Here is an 18,521-nt window from a genome sequence, read left to right on the forward strand (position 1 = left end):
ATTATTCCTACCAAAATGTAGCACCTCACACTTATCAGCATTAAACTCCATCTGCCATCTTTCAGACCACTCTTCTAACTGGCCTATCTAGGGAAAAAATAATTTCCTGTATCATTTCCATCTGATCTATGCTCCTTAAACCATTTCTTAAGCTGAAGAGTGTGAACAGTGCAAATATTTTATAGTAACTAAAGTTATTTTGCTTGTCTGCTAACATTTCTTTCTGGTAGTGGACAGCACGGTAGCACAGTGGTTAGCACAAAGCTTTACAGTGCAGGCAACATGAGTTCAAATCCCACTGCTGCCTGTGAGGAATTTGTGTGTTTTCCCCGTGACCATGTGGGTTTCCTCTGTGTGCTCTGGACGCTCTGGTTTCCTCCCACAATTCGGAGATACACAGGTTGATTGCTAGGTTTATTGGTCTTTGTAAATTGTCCCGTGATTAAGCGAGGAATACAAACTTGGGATTGCTGGGTGATATGGCTCCAAGGGCCGGAAAGGCCTATTCTGCACTGTATCTGAACAACAAACAAAATAAATAAAATAGGAACAGGAGTGGGCCACCAGCACTTCGAAACTGCCCTGCCATTCATGCTAATCTTAGTACTGATTCCCCATATACCTCACTCCCTCAAACTCTCAAGTTTATCCATCTCCACCTTACAAATATCTAATGATCTGGTCTCCACCAGGCAGAGAATTCCAGAGATTCATTAACCTCTGACAGAAGAAATTTCTTCATACTTGAGCTTTAAATGTCAGGCCCCTTATTTCAATTGTGTATCATTTCATCTATGACTTTTCTGCGAGTGAAAACCTTAAGCATCTACCATGTTAAGGCCCTTTAAGACTTCATCTGTTTGAATAAGGTCACCTCTCATTCTTCTAAATTTCAAGAAATACATACTCAAACTATCCAGCCTCCCTTATTGGCATGTTACTGAAAATGTTAGTAATTTAAAATATTTCTGAGTTAAATTGAAGTTTTTGAAAATATTCTAAAATGACAAATGTTCCAGCCTTATGGATTTCTGCTAAGATGTTTTGATATTAGCCCTGCGTAGCTGAGTTTCAAACCATCCATTATATCTGCAGAGAAGTACTCATTTTGGAAAATAGGAGATGAAGCGTGCATGCCAAAGGCACTGAAGTGGAATTTCAGCTCAGTCGATAGTGTGAAAGAAGTGAAAATTTCAATTTCTCCAAGGTTAATATGCATTGGCAACCTGAACATGTCATTCTCTGATGCATGTATAATCATACTTAACTGTATGATTACCAAACTAGAATTTCACTAACGCAACTCCTGCACTTAACGCAATGCTCAAAATGTATTTTCCTTTTCAAAAGATGAATAGCTTTCATCCCAAAGCATTAGTAAAAATGCCCATGCACATCTGATTAAAAATGATAAAAAATTGCAATTTAGTCTCTGTATATTTGAGGAAAAATTATGTGGGAATATTTTGGAGAAAATTTAATAAACAATTTTAATGATATTAGCTTTACCAATGCATATATGTTAAATCTATTTTTTTTATTCTGGTGGAAAAAATAACTGCAGTGATAAGATTTTCTTTAAAAAATGACAGATATTTTTATAGTAAACAAAGCCATAATATTGCATTGTTTATTTTATTGGCAGAGATATTAACCTATCAGTTAAAATGCCTTTAAAATTAGTGCCTTAACATTTGTTACATTAATACTAATTTGCTTACAACAATTTCCAGTCTCCAGGGAACAATTTTGTTCTGGTACAGCCTTCTACTCCCAGAGCGCTGTGTATATCTGTTTTGCAAGCAACTGACCTTGAGATTGAGCTTCAAGTCAAGGCCCTTGCATTGTATTGCATCTGATTAATCAGAAATGCTCTGGAATCAAAGGCCAGGTCTTCCTGCAGTAAACTTGCTACAAGGTTACTGATTGTCCTCAAAACTGCTCTGTTCAAGAGGAGAAAAAGCTTCAATTACATGAGCCAGAACAGCTCCTTTTAGTGATTTCCAGACCTGCCCAGAATAGAAGACACAAAGTATCTCTCCTGGAAACCTCAAGTGTCTGCATACCATGGGGCTTCACGTAGCTTGTCATTTAACCTGGTGCTATTGCAGCTTCGGGAATTCTGGAGTTTGGAGTACATTTCTGGCGCTTTTCTGTAAGGAGTCTCTGTACGTCCACCCCATAGAATGTGTGGGTTTTCCCCAGGTGCTCCATTTGCCCCCCACAGTCCAAGGATGTAGTTCATTGGTCATTATAAATTGTCCTGCGATAAGGTTATGGTTAATCAGGGTGGTGGGGTGGCAGGGGCAGTGAGGATTGAAAAGTCAGAAGGGCCTACTCCATGCTGTATCACTAAATAAAATAACTGAATAAAATAAAAAACGTGGCTTGCTTTAATCTAGCCCTTTCTGGCAACTTAGTACTACTCAGAATGCAAAGCACTTTTTGAAGCATGATACAGGGCAGAGCGTATTTCCACAATAACAAGAAGATAATCAGTTTTGTGAAGTTTACTGAGGGATGAATATTGACTGTGTACTTGGGATAAAAACGCCTGTTCTTTGAAGCATTAATTTGTTTTATTTATACGTGGGACATTGACTCCACCAGTAGTACCAGTATTTGTTATCTGATCTTAACTGTCACCGAGCTGAGGAGGCAGTAACGAGTCAACCATTTTGATGCGTCTGGAGTCACAGTGGGGCCAGTTTGGGCAAGGGTAGCAGGTATCCTTCCCTGGAGAACATTCAGGAAGCATTGGGATTTGTCATTATAATCAAGTAGTTTCAAGGTTTCAAGGTCACCATTACTGATATTAGCATTTTTATTAATATTCCAAATGTATTTAATTACCTGAATTTAAATTCTCCAGCCATTCTGATGGGATTTGAACTTCTGTCTTTGGATCAGTAATCCAGACCTCTGCCTGATAGTCCAGATTCTTAACCACTACACTACCATACTCAAGTAACTTTTATCTCTACCTGGAAGATCAAGTAGGTGCTCATTTCCCTGGAATCCGTTTGGAGTCCACATCTTAAGATGCAGAAACAAGGGTGACATTAAATGAGTCACAACCGGGATGTAAAAGATCGAAACTTGCCCTTGGAATTTTATATTTATGTGTTACTGCTGGTGTTTGATACAGGGCATCTGACTACTCTTTGATGTTGAACTCATCACCTCCGGTCAAGATGGCACCTGCGTACAATGCTCCTTCAGTTGACATCTTCTGGATAGATCATGAAACCATATATTTAACTTCTTTTATGTCTTTTACATTTGTTTTTTGTCTTGAATATGATCCTGACTGTTGGAGCCTATGGTTTGCTGTTTGGAGATGATTTAGGTGTTCCAGTGCTCTGCAGTCTCCGAGAGGATTCTGGGAGGCAGAGGCAGCATGAGTGAACCTCATGGTAGGCAGGTTGCAGGACGGTGTGTGAGCCATTGTTCGACTCCACTTCGCTGATTAAAGTTTCCATTGTTCACTGATTAAAGCAACAAGGGAGATTGGACCATCAAGGCAAATGTGGAAGTTTGGAGATTGGGTGTTCTGATGCTCTGCAGTCACCGAGAGGATTCTGAGAGACACAAACCACATAGCAGGCGGGCTGCTGGACAGGGTGCAAGCTAATGTTTAACGCCATTATGCCAGTTAAAGCTTCCTTTGTGCACCAGTTAAAGTGACAATGGAGATTGGTTCAGTGTAGTTTTTGTATTGTTCATGTAACCATATAACCATATAACAATTACAGCATGGAAACAGGCCATCTTGGCCCTTCTAGTCCATGCTGAACGCTTACTCTCACCTAGTCCCACCTACCTGCACTCAGCCCATAACCCTCCATTCCTTTCCTGTCCATATACCTATCCATTTTTTAAAAATGATAAAACCGAACCTGCCTCTACCACTTCTACTGGGAGCTCGTTCCACACAGCTACCACTCTCTGAGTAAAGAAGTTCCCCCTCGTGTTACCCTAAACTTTTGCCCCTTAACTCTCAACTCATGTCCTCTTGTTTGAATCTCCCCTACTCTCAATGGGAAAAGCCTATCCATGTCAACTCTATCTAACCCCCTCATAATTTTAAATACCTCTATCAAGTCCCCCCTCAACCTTCTACGCTCCAAAGAATAAAGACCTAACTTGTTCACCCTTTCTCTGTAACTTAGGTGCTGAAACCCAGGTAACATTCTAGTAAATCTCCTCTGTACTCTCTCTATTTTGTTGACATCTTTCCTATAACTCGGTGACCAGAACTGTACACAATAGCACCATGGTCCTGAAAAATGTTGTCTTGTTTTTACTGTGCACTGTACCAGCAGTTATGGTCGAAATGACAATAAAAGCAACTTGACTTGACTTGAAGCATTGAGGCGAGTGTAGAGTGCTACCTGCCTTTTGGGTCGCTCTGTACTGGAGAGGGGAAAGCCTCCTGCTGTGCTCGGAGAGTGCTACCCAAGTTTTCTGCATTTTGAATGTGGACTTGGACTATAGACTTTTTTCAGTCTTATAGTTTTTTATATTCCATGGTTTTTTTTTCCGATCTTTCTCGTTTTTTAATGCTGGAAGTGGGGGTTGGGGGTTGATGTGCCAGTTCTGTTTTTGATTGTTTTTTTTTGTCTGAGGAGCTGGGATTTGTGGGTTGGAGATCACGCTGTCTTTCTTTTCTTTCTTCGGTTCATTGCTATCTGGAGAAGAAGAATTTCAGAGTTGTATACTTTGATAATAAATGAACCTCTGAAAGCAGAACATGCCCTTGTCTCCTTCCTACCATCAGAGAGGAAGTACAGGAACAAAAAGGCCTATAGTAAACTTAATGATTCAGAAACAACTTTTTCCTCTCCGTTATCAGATTTCTGAACAGCCCATGAACACATGAACACTGTTTCATTATTTGTTTTTTTTGTACTATTTAGTTACTTTGTAACTTGTAGTGATTTTATATCTTTACACTCCATTGCTGCAAAACAACAAATTTCACAACTTAAGTCAATGACAATAAGCCTGATTCTGATTCAGATTCTGAACTCTGGGTGAAGTTTAGTACAGAAGTTGAGTGAAATGCCCTTCAGTGTTTCAGCTTGCTGACCAAACCTGTGCCAGGTCAGTAGTCTTTCCCTTAGATTTGAATGGAAAGGAATATTATGAGAACCTCAGGTGAGTTTACTATTTAAGAAATGTAGATGGTATCAAAGTGTGCTCCTGTAATTTATTCTAGGTTTTTAAAATTTTTTAAGTTAAGTTGTTAATGTGATTACAGATGTTTAAAAATGTTTAAAAATGTAACTTTTAATTTAAAGGCTTTTAGTTTTTCTAAATTTTCAGGACTTTCAGCTTATTTCAGTTCTTTGTGCTTTTGACTGCTTCAAAGTACCAGATTAAGAAGATTTTTGTATTTCGATAGCTTTGACTTTTCTGTTACTTGTCCTTTTCATGGGTGGACCTGTCCATATTGCTTGTGCTGTTTATTATTTTTGCACAGGGTCTCATCACCAAGGATTCATTCCAGTGGTTTTTGGAAAACAAAGTGAAATGTAAGCACCATTTATTTTGAAGGTCAGCAGAGAGAATGGGTGGCACAACCCAAGCCAAACTTCAGCCCCGATGTCAGCTCTACAGCATGCAGACACATCTTGGCTAAATTACCAGCTGTGTACTTACAAGCGCTTTTCTTCCTACAGTGAATCGGCAGCAGAAACATTACCCTGTCACTCACATATCTTTCAGCATTATTTTAAAGTAAGAAGCCAATAATTGTTCGGTTGGATAAACTAGTGAAGCAGTTACATGGTCTGTGGTACTGCTTAAACATCACATCCACCAAATATTGCATCCATCATGACATCTACAGCATGCCATTCTCAATGTTTTTGTTAATGCCTGATCTTTAAAAGACATCCCATGATAGTCCAGTGTGACAGAGATTTTTAGACAAGAAGTGACACACATTCACCCTCTAGAAAAACAGACTCCTCGTCTTCTTCTGGCTCACCAAAATTGGACAGTTTCTTCTTTCCTTTCAGGATCTCTCTCTGCTCGGCTTCTTTTTTCTTCCCACAAGGGAAGTTGAATGATTCCACAGCAGAAACATTACCTTGTCACCTGCATGCCTTCTAGCATTATTTTAAAGTAAGAACTATTCATCTTCCAAGTATGACAAATCCTGGTGTGCATTCTTCTAAACAGAACCTTCAATCCTCACAATTATGATTCTTTTTCACAGAATTCAACAGGCATAAATTCTGAAAATAAAACTGGAGACTTACATCAATATGCATATAATAGCATAATTGGATTTTTAAAAAAATTTTGCACCATTCTTTGTAAACTCTAGAGATTGTTGTACATGAACATCCCAGGAGGTCAGCAGTTTCTGAGATACTCAAACTACCCCATCTGGAACCAGTCAAAATCACGTCAATCACATTTCTTCCCCATTCATTCCACAGCTGAATATCTTGAGCATGTCTGTATGTTTTTATGCATTGAGTTGCTGTCACATGATTGGCTGATTAGATATTTGCATTAATGAACAGTTGTAGAGGTGTACCTAATAAAGTGGCCACTGAGTGTATACTGTATATGACAAAAACTCAGCATGCATACCTAAACCAACATATTGCACAATTCATTGAGAATTTATATTTAAAATAGCAAAGCAGGTAATATGTCTATGTCTAAACTATGGAGAATTGGTTGTTTAAAAGTCCTATTGTTGATATAATTCTTGACTTATAGTCATTACCTAATTCAATGACCATAATGGTAACACTGATAAGTGTAAGGGAAAACTTTTCATTATGTGTAAGGACTGTTTTTGTGAATGCCAAAAGAAGAAGATTGAAGCAGAGTGATGACGGCACATCTGAACCTCAATCCCAATTACACGACATATGTAAACCTGTCAAAGTGTAAGTGTCCTGGTGATAACTGTACGCCAGTAATACAGGTGAAAGCAATGTTGACAATAGGCAATGAGAGAATTTTGCTAAATTAGAAACAGTTGTTCCCTATCCTTATCATCAGGGATATAGTAAATATTGTCATGATATAAACAAGCTTTATAATGTTAATATTAATTTATAGATCACATATAGCAAACATTCTTTTTCTTTCACAGCAGACAAAATGCTGGAGGTGCTCAACAGGTCAAGCAGCATCTGTAGAGGGAAATGAACAGATGATGTATCAGCTGGACCAAAAGGTAAGGTGGCAGGTGGAGTTTATTGCCATATGCACAAGTGCAGTATATGTATGCACAGACGCAATGAAAATCTTGTGGTGGCATCACAGGTAAAGACCATCATATAAACAGCATTCCACAGAAGATGTAACTAAAATAATTAATATACAATTTTTTCAAGAAAAGAAAACACAATTAGAGCAAAAAGAATCAAGTCCATTTTTGTGCAAAGTGATCAGAGTGGTCATAGTGTTCCTAAATTGTCGGTGTAGGACCAGAGTTTTGCCAATGGGTTCAAGAACTAAATAGCTGAAGGGAAATAGCTGTTCTTGGACTTGGCGATATAGGACATCAGGTTTTTATACCATTTGTATAATAGTAGGTGCAAAAAGATATCACAGCCCAGATGATGGGATCTTTGCTGATGGATGTTTCATCTTGCCTTCTTGAAGCAACACCTACATTAGGAACTACCAATCACTTGGAGGGATGTGCCCATGATGTGCAGGGCCCATTACTTGCTGCTGCCATTTCTTATGTTCCTGCATGTTCAAATCGCTGGACCAGACAATGATAAAGCCAGTTTTTCCTTTGGTGCCCAGGCTCTAGATGTTTTGCTGGCAAAAGATAGGTCTTATGGTGCTTTTATTTGAAATGATAAATGTATCTTGGTATGCCTTTAATACATGCATATGAGTTAGGTAAAATTTGGTAAATTAATGCAATATGGACAAATTGCAATTAAATTTCCATTTCAATTTAGTATTAATTTAAGTGAAATAAAAACAAACAGAATACATAAATAAATGTGTTGAAAGTAACATCCTGGAACTTGTAATCAAAGACCCAAGGGATATTTCTGTACGTACTTGAAAATAATTGAGACTGTTATTGCTGATTTCATTTCTACACACCCTAAAAAGTTCTGGCAGTTGATAATCTGAATCTGTTTTCCTCACATTATTTCTGCCATTATCTAGGACACCTCTGGAGGAAGATAGCAGCAAGTTCTGTTGAAAAGAGACTGGTAGGGCCTTCTGGAAAAAAGAGGGCTAGGTAGTGCTCTTTCCTTCATCAGGTCTGTTCCTTTAATTGCTTTATACAAACGTTTGTAATTCACTGTAGCCATCTGAAGACCATTGTGTTTCACCTTGTGTATGATCTGCTACTCTAAAAATCATACCATTATCTCTAGTGCCTTCACACCTTCAGGATCTCTTGATAGCAAGAGGTCTGTTGGCAGCAACTGTACATAATTAATAAGGTCTGATCCAGGAAAATGGTGGGATCTGGACTACAGTGCTGAATGTACTATAAATGGAAATCTCACCATGATCAAACTCACTCTAATGTAGAGGATTATTTGTTCACTACCAAAGTCCAAGTTTTTTTATAATTATTTAAGCCTTTTTTTCATGGTAAAAAACCCAGACAAAAAGATTGAGAACTGACACATTTGTGAAATGTTTAATCTAATACACTAAGCTATGTAAAGTAGTTATGAATTGAAAGTATTATGCAGAGTGTAACCACCTTCCAAACAATAAATGAATAATATAACCCCTACTTTTTCTGTACATTTTGCTGCACTAATAGTCTAATTATTATGAAATGTAGATTTTTTAAAAATGAAAATGATTGTAATTCAGTCAGGCTTGCTTGAAGAAATTTCTGCCCAATTATCATCAACACATCACCTGTCAGCACCTGGGGTCCCAATACACTTGACCACTGCTAAATAGGAATGCCTACTGTTCCATGCCTAGACCACATTCCAGAACATTTTATCACTTGGCTGTCCTCATCCTACCTACATGCAGACTGAGGTTAAAGAGCAAGGATCCAGAGATAAGGAAAACAAGGAGGTGGTCACAGGAGGCAAAGGGGCAGCATTGGCTTTGCTTCAAGTTAGTGGACTGGGCTGTGCTCAAGGAGTCATCAGAGGATCTGAACAAATACACCACAGTTGTCACAGACTTAATCAAAACAATCGTAGATGGGTGGGTGCCCACAAAATCATTTAGCGTCTTCCTCAACCAGAAGCCCTGGATGAACCATGAGATGCACAATCTGTTGAGGGCCAGATCATCCCATTCAGGTCTGAAAACAAAGTTAGATACAAGAGGACAAAGTAACATTCGAGCCATCTCGCATTCGAAGTGACAATTCTGGACCAAACTTGAATCACTGAAGGATGTTTGACAGCTGTGGTAGGGCTTGCGTGCTTGCACCTTCTACAAAGTGAAACCAAGCAACATAGGCGACAACAAGACTTCTCTCCTAGATGAGCTGAATGCTTTTATGCTTGCTTTGACCATCAAAACATGGAGGCACCTTCGCAAACTCCCACAGCCCCTGATGAGCCTCTGAGGCTGACATGAGAGGTGGGTAGGTGGGTGAACACAAGGAAAGCATCTGGCCCAGATGGAGTATCAGCCCAAGTACTAAAGACCTGTGCTGATCATCTGTTTGCACTGTTCACTGAGATCTTTAACTTCTTGCTTCAGTAGTCTGAGGTACCCTTCTGCTTCAAGCAGGGTTCAATTATACTGGTGCCTCAGAAGAACATGGTAACTTGCCTCATTAAGTGTCATCCAGTAGCACTTACGACCACGGAGATTAAGTGTTTCAAGAGTTTGGTGATGAAACATTTCAAATCTGGCCTGAGAAGTGACTTGGATCTGCTCCAATTTGCCTACCATCATAACAGATCATTGGCTCTTCACTGAACCCTGGAACATCTGAACAGTAAAGATGCATATATCAGGATGCTCTTCATTGAATACAGCTTGGAATTTAATACTATCATCACTTCCAAACTAATTAATAAGTTTCAAGACCTTGGCCTCAGAGTATCTCCCTGTACAACTGGATTCACAGTTTCCTCATTTGCAGATCCCAGTCAATTTGGATTGGCAACAACATCTTCTCTACAATCTGTGTCAGCACAAGTGCACCACAAGACTGAGTGCTTAGCCCCCTGTTCTACTCACTTTACACTTATGACTGCGAGGCTGAGCACAGCTCCAATGCCATTTTTAAGTTTGCTGACAACACCACAGTTGTTGGCCAAGTCAAAGGTAGTGATGAATCAGCATATAGGAAGGAGATTGAAAACCTGGTGAGCTGGTGCCACAACAACAGCCACTCATTCAATATCAGCAAGACCAAGGAGCTGGTTATTAACTTGAGGACAAGCAAACCGGAGATTCATGAACCAGTCCTCATCGATGGATCAAAGATGGATAGGGTCAGCAACTTTACATTTTTCGGTGTTATGATCTGAAAGGATCTGTCCTGGGTCCAGCACATAAGTGCCATTACGAAGAAAGCATGGCAGCACCTCTAATTCCAGAGAAGTTTGTGAAGATTCAGTATGTCATCTAAAACATTAACAAACCTATTCATCTATATGTGTGTGGTGAAGAGTATATTGGATGGTTGCATCACAACCTGGTATGGATACACTAATACCATTGAACAGAAAATCATACAAAAATGGTGGATATGACCCAGTTCATTACGGGTAAAGCCCTCCCCACCACATCAACAAGGAGCACTATCTTAGGAATGCAACATCCATCATCAAGGATACACACCATCCTGGCCGTTTTCTCTTCTTGCTGCTACCATCAGGAAGAAGATACAGGAGCCTTAGGACCCACAGCACCATGTTCAGGGACAGTTATTACCCTCTCTACCATTATTTTCTTGAACCAGTGGAGATAATTTAACTCAACTTCATTTACCCCTCCACTGAACTGTTCCCACAACCTTCAGACTCACTTAACAAGGACTCATATTCTTGATATTTATTGTTTACTTATTTATTGTCTTTTGCAGTTTGTTGCACTTTGCACATTGGTTGTCTGTCTGTCCTCTTGGGTACAGTCTTTCATTGATTCTATTGTGTTTCTTGCATTTATTTTGAAAGCCCACAAGAAAATGAATCTCAGGATTGTATTTGGTGACATATATGTTCTTTGATAATAAATTTACTTTGAACTTTGAACCTAGTAAATAAAAAAAACTAAAAGCATGCTTATAATATTATAAATTATTTTAATTCAAATGCATTTTTATGGAATTAAACAAGAAAGCTTTTGATTCTTGGGACAGGATTCTTTACTTTCTCCAGGCCTTTCCATCAAAATTATTGTTCGAATATCTGAAGAACCACTTTATTTATTATTAATAGTATATTTAGGAGAAATTTTCATGTGTATTAGGTACTCTTCCCTCAAAATAGGAGATAACCGTACCTATTAAACCCATTAAGTAAGCTTTAAATTATCTGGCTTCTGCCTTAATCTCAAACCACTTCTTAACAGAAAACAGACTGCATTGTTGAAGTTCCCTGAATTCATGATGTTCCCTCCACTGATAACACCGGACAAGAAACATATTGCTTCCTAAATACTTTTTGGTGTATCTCATGGATTTTGGGCTGCTGATCATGAAAATCACCAAGAAATCCCTATCACACACAATAGGTTTTTTGAATTCACCTGTATTTGCTATTTCAATTTATAATTCCAGTCAGAATAACTGATGCCAAGTTTAAAGATCTCTTTCGTGAAAACTTAGTCAATCTTTCATATGCTACAAAACAGAGTCTGGTACAATGGTCACCTCTATCTATGTCCTTGGTAGGTCGTATCAATGTATGTTCTCCCCAAATTCTTATACTTATTTCAATCTATCCCAATTTTTATTCCTAAATCTTTTTTTGATTCCTTAGACTCTATTATTTTGTCATATCTGTGGCAGAATAAGCGCTCTAGAATTAATAAAATCCACCTCCAAAAATCTAAAAAAGAGGGTGGCATGGCTTTACCTAATTTTCGCTTATATTACTGGGCAGCTAATATACGTTGTGCTGCCTTCTGGTCTTTCTTCCACGGTCAACCTGAGTGCCCTAACTGGGTGGCAATGGAGTTGAGCTCCACTAAAGAATTATCTATATCTGCACTTCTTGGCTCTGCACTCCCTAGCAGTCTGCCCAGATCAATAGCTAATCCTCTGGTTAGACACACTTTGCGTATATGGGCTCAGTTCAGGAAATGCTATGGTTTCCAGGGGTTTTCCATTTCTAGCCCTGTCACATATAATCACCTTTTTTTACCTACCACGTTTGATTCAGCATTCCATGTTTGGTACAGGAAGGGCATTAGACATTTTGAAGATCTCTTCATTGATAACCGCTTCGCTTCTTTTCAACAGCTCTCTGTTAAGTTCAACCTGCCTAACGCTCACTTTTTCAGATATCTCCAAATCCGACACTTTACTGCTCCTTTAATTCCTAACTTTCCTGAAATGCCTGCGAAAAATGCTATGGACCTATTTCTCTCCCTTAATCCACTAGGTAAAGGTTTAATTTCAATTATCCAAGATAAACTAGCAGCCTTACGACGGGCCCCTGTGGATAAAATTAAAATGGCCTGGGAGCAGGATTTAAATATCTCCTTATCCGAGGAGAGCTGGGACTCAGTTCTCAAATCGGTTAACTCAACCTCTCTTTGTGCTCACCATTGTCTCTTACAGTTTAAGATTGTTCATAGAGCCCATATGTCTAAATCTAAACTATCTCGATTCTACCCTGGCATTAGTCCGCTCTGTGACAAATGCAAGAGGGGCGTGACCTCTCTCATCCATATGTACTGGCTCTGTCCTAGCTTGGAGAAATTCTGGAAAGATGTCTTCACTACACTATTGGGTATTCTGAATCAGCACCTAGAACCTAACCCCTTAATTGCTCTGTTTGGTTTTTGGGGCGAGACAGATTTATGTCTGGGTCCGACTGAATGCCGAATATTATCCTTTGCCTCTCTCCTGGCGAAACGCTTGATCCTCCTTAGATGGAGAGATGTTGCCCCGCCTACTCATGCGCAATGGCTTAACGACATTATGGCCTGCTTGGACCTCGAAAAAATTTATTATTCAGTTCTCAATTCGGATTTAATGTTCCACAAGATCTGGGGGCCTTTTATCGAGTACTTTCATAACCTTCCTCTTGACTAGGGTTTTTTTCCTTTTCGGTCCCTTGCTTTCAGCTCCCTTTTTTTTCTGGTAGTAGGCATTATTATCCTCTGTTGCTAAGTGTATTCACAGTCTGGGAGTTTGACTGTCCGGACTTATACTCTCTATATTGTGTGGTGGCTGGTCTGGAAGTGTTGTTTTTTTTTTCTTGTGTTGTGGGGTTTGGGGAGGACACTAAGCTCACTTGTCTTTAATTTAGGTGCTTTTTTGTTAAATTCTCTTCCTCTGTAGCATATTGTTATTGTATGCTTAACCTTGCTCTGTATTAATGCTCCTCATTGGGATTTGGGGTTTTTAATTTTGTAAATTTTTTGAAAAACTAATAAAAAAAATTAAAAAAAAAAAAGAATAACTGATGCCAAGATTAATGAAGGCATTTTTGTTGGTCCATAAATCAAACTGGTTATCAATGACAGGCAATTCAAATAAGTTCTAGTATGACCAGACAAAATCACAAGGAATGCTTTCAAGGAAGTTGTTGAAAATATCTACGGCAACTACAGAACACCAAACTATGTGTAGCTGGTTGGTAACATGCGTCAAACATATAAAAAACCATGTAATGCAATATGTCACTAAAGATTTGGTTTCTGCATTCCCATTTAGACTTCCTCCTTGCAAATCAGGGCAATTAGAATTTATCAATGCTGGCTGATTATTGTTGGACTTTTAAGCAAGAAGCCTCAGACACTCTGTACATATGAATATCATTAACAAAACATTTTTTGCTTAGTTGAACTTCTGCAAAGCATCAGCACCATTATACAATTAAATTAAATTCAAGTTAATTTCTTGTTTCTTCAAAATCCTATGTGATACAAATGGTCTGAAATTATATTTGTGTTCAGCTTAAAGCAACACTTTCAAAAAAAGAATTTTTGTCCTGAGTAATGTATAGTGTTAGGTACCAGCAGCAATAGATCACAAATGAGTCAGGTTTTAATGTTAAAACCATTATCTTTATTAGTATCTACACAAAATATAGAAACTTAAACGAAATAAACCGAAGTTAAAAGTATTTTGCATATATATGTGTGTGTATATGCAGCTCCCAAACTATCAAGCTTAGGAACAATTCTTAAAGTTTTAAGATGGCAAAGTAGAAAAGGTTCAGTAATCCAAGGAATAAATGATGGGAGAGATTTGTAAATCCGCTTTAAAACGTAAAGAGAAGGCGGTTACGAAAAAAATCCACAGGTTCCATGCTGGGTAAACAGAATAACAGCTGCCAAAGATCTTATCCATCAAGTAGTTCCGAAATCCACGTAGAAATAGGTGACATGTCACAGAAATATCCCTTCTTCCAAGTGGTAACCACAATACTCCCCCACATCCAGGTAAGGGTTAGCAAAAGTGGTTCCATAGGATACTCCAACAAAAATCCATATATGGATTACACGAAGTGACAGTCACACATTCACTGTGCACCATGTGTCGTTGAGCAACCCAATCTTTTTGGGTATGGGTAAGTAGCAAACTTTACCCATATTGTAGCAAACTGCTGCAGCAGCTTGCAATCCAAAACCCCCCTCTCTCTCTCCCTCCTTTCTTACTTTCTGAGAGTCTCAGCAATCCTTCGCAGCTTGTTATGCTGACATCATAGTCCCGCCTCATCCAGGCGCCTCTTAAAGTGACAGTCCACAGTGAACGAAACCTCTGGTTCTGTAACCATAGTGAATACTGCAGACAATTTTTTTATGAAGTAGATTGAGATTATGAGATTCCAAAGCCATCCATGACTTTTAGCAGATTAATCTCCAGATCAACTTGGATGCAACCTGACAAAGTTGAAAGTTGAACTGAAAATTTTCCATGTTTGTCCATTACTAAAGGATCTGGCTTGATGCTGCAAACAAGATGCTAGGTAAAAATTCTATCCACCTCTCCAATCAATTCTTTTACTTTCCAGCCTCTATTAATGTTGCACCTAGAGGAAAGTGAGTTTACAACAACTATGTACATGACACATTGTGCAATTTGTGTCGATAAATGCCAGCTCTCATCAGAGAGGTTAGTGAACCTTGCAAAGCCTCTGCATTCATGGTCTAGCACACATTTATTTTACTGGCAGCAATTATGTCTCCCTAGCTGTATAATTTAGAGCAGTGTGATATGTCAAGCCACCATATCCACAAGCTGGTGTTGCACTTCTTGCTTTGTCTTAAAAATGTTTAAGTTATCAAAGTCACTTTTCAGTTAAACAGGTAATTCAAGGTTGATTAATGTCAGTGAAGAAATCATTTAACCTCCATGATCCATTAAACTTTAGCGTACACAAAAAATTCTATTGATTTTGTGCCTATTTACAAAGATCCATGAACGTTAAATAGATGCTTCTGCTAAATGATTAGAACATTGCATTGTCAAGTGGGTAATCTCCAACCTTGCTGATGTTCTTTTCCTTTTGCAAAGCACCCAAAAAGTACAGCACATAAAAGGTGCATTTTTAGCCATTGTGAGAGATGATAATTAGGTTGTCTTCATATAACTTCATCTCTGCCACTCAGAAGAATATATTAAGGCACCAAAACTATGTCTTGTGCATTTGTTTGATTATTGACCCAGGCACAATGTGAAAAGATAACTGAGCTATAAGCATTCTATTCTTATCTTGAGTAGATGGGATGATACTGAAAAATGAACTAAAATTGCTCCTTTACATTAATTTCAGATCTAAATAAGGAGTTTTAAACTCAGATTATGAAAGTAAACACCTAACATATGTGGAAAAGCTCACACTGTTATTATTCGTAAGGAAATGTAGATGCTGGAATCTAGATCAGTTCAGATGAAGGGTTATCCAAAATGTCCCTCAATAGAAGCTGCCTGACCTACTGAGTTTATCTAACTTTATTTCTAGTTACTGTACATTACTGTTTTCAGCACCATGTACCCTGCCTCCAAAAGGATCCCATCCTTTGAAGCTGTGGTGAGAGATTGTGAAAGAACACCATGGGATTTAGAGCTTGTTTAACCTATATTAGAAGAGTTCATCATTGGCTGGATGCTTCTACCATTCATTATTGTGACCACTCTACATGAATCTTCTGTTTTAATTGACTTAGATCTCCTAAGATAGATAACTTATCATGTGATTCATTATGATAGTCGAATTGCAACGGAGTAATTTCTTTCACCCCTGTTGGTGATTGACCCACTTGATAGTTCTGCTTCAGAAGAAGTAAGACTATCAGTTGGGTCAAGCAGGATCAGAAATTTGTCAAGACTTGGGAACTGCCATGGTGATCTGTTTGGTTGACCATCCAATCACCTAAGGGCTATGAAGAAAAACTACCAGATTACTAAGGTAACCACTAATGATCACCATTCAGACACTGCTGAAACTGAATTCATCTGTAAGCTCTTACCATTGTCAGAAATATTGCTTTTGCTCCACTGGAGGAAATGAATCTCAAAAGGACAAGGATGGAAAATGGGACAAATGCCTTGTAGCAACATTAACCACTCCCCAAGGGCACTGTCTTAAAAGTGAACATTACTATGTAAGTTGACTATATATGTACTCAGTTAAAGGTGATTATTATTAATTTCAAAGAACATCGTGACCTTTAACAATTGTCAGAAAGAATAGGCAGTCTCATTGATCTAGATTGCTGAAGCAGAAATAAACATTAAGTTGCCTCTTTTAAGAAAAACTGGCAATTATGCAAGAAAAATAATGATGTAGTTAATTAACTAGAATCAGCTTTTAAACATCCACAGCTTATATCGGGAAAGCTAATAGCCTGTAAGTTGAGATTGAAGTGAAATTTCAAGAATACTCATTACTATTGCTTATTTACTAAAAAAAAACTTTTTCTAGATCATTAGCTGAATGGTTCAGTAACTATATTGCAACATAGATCACATTTTACTTTGGCCTGCTTTAATGCTTCATGCCACTGACCTTCATTATAGGCAGCTAGTTTCTGTCTCCACTTGGCAGGATGTGGTGGGGCAGAGCAGAGGTCAGTTGTATCGTTACAGAGCTGCCTTAGTCAATATTAATGACATCAATGAGATTACGTTATCGACCTTTAGGATGTAATAAATACTTGATAACTCATATTGTGAAGCACATTTTATTTTTGTGCACCAGAATGCAAGATTATTCTTCACCTTGTATATGCATCCCACTATAAATAACTGGAAACATTTGAAAGCACAGTAGCTTTGTCAGATCTCTAGGTCCTGTCTTCCTTCAGCTCAGCAACGGCAAAAGCAGGACACTCGTTGCATACTTGCTCCAAGGAGCTGGGTTTGGAAAAAGCATTCCTGGAATTCCTGGAGGTGAGCAGAAGAATTAACTGTGAATTGGGAGCTGTTGTCTCAATATAACTGTATCAAATAACTCTGCCCTCTGTTATCTCCAAGCTGATTTCTCTTTTGCCATTGTCAACATTTACCCCCAGTTCCTATCTGGTATAATGCAAGTGTCTTTCTGCTCAATTTTTCTCACCCACAGGTTTTCAGAAGAAAAATGCAGAACATGAGGAAAGAGAGAGCTGAAGGAAGGCCACAATAGGTATACCGAGGAAATCTGCATCAACATTTTAGAGATGGAAACATGGGAAGTTTGCAGATTTCAGTTAGTAGGTTACAAGTGACTTTGACACTTATGGTAGGATTTTATTTCACCCATGACTGAGCCAGAGACTGCCCAGGATAATTTTCTAGATTGTGAACAATGCCTTTGCTTCCATTTGAGTTTCAGGCTTTCTACATATATACGGCCGCTGTCACAGGAGACACATAAGGATGATTTCTATGAAGATTCCATTCTATCTGAGGGTTATATATCTTCGTTAGCACCACAAGGACTTGCCTATCGGTGGGTGTTCTTTGACGGTGGGTCTCTTGTCACCTAATGATTCATAACTCTCACATGAGTAGACTGAGAGTTGGGAGAGCACATTTTGGAAATACTGATGTAGAAGGTGACATTGTCAGAGCATCTGCAAACTGTGACAAAGACAGGGACTGTGAGAATGGAATATAATCTTACAAATATGTGTGAGTAGAAATTGACTCGGCAGTGCCAGGAAATGTATTCAAAGTCGAGTTTATTGCCTTAAGCACAAGTACCTGTAAGGACAGGTGCAAAGAAAACCTACTTACAGCAGCATCACTTGCATCAGATTATCAGCATTCACAAAAAACATAAACTTCAATTAAATATAATTTTAACAAGATATATACAACTAGAACAAAGAAATCAAGGCTCATTTTAGAGGTTGTGATCAAAATCATCAACCTGTTGTTTTTCTGCGGCTATGATTAGAGTTGTGCAAACTGG

Source organism: Hemitrygon akajei, chromosome 9 (assembly GCF_048418815.1).
Source record: "Hemitrygon akajei chromosome 9, sHemAka1.3, whole genome shotgun sequence".
In the NCBI taxonomy this organism is placed as follows: domain Eukaryota; kingdom Metazoa; phylum Chordata; class Chondrichthyes; order Myliobatiformes; family Dasyatidae; genus Hemitrygon; species Hemitrygon akajei.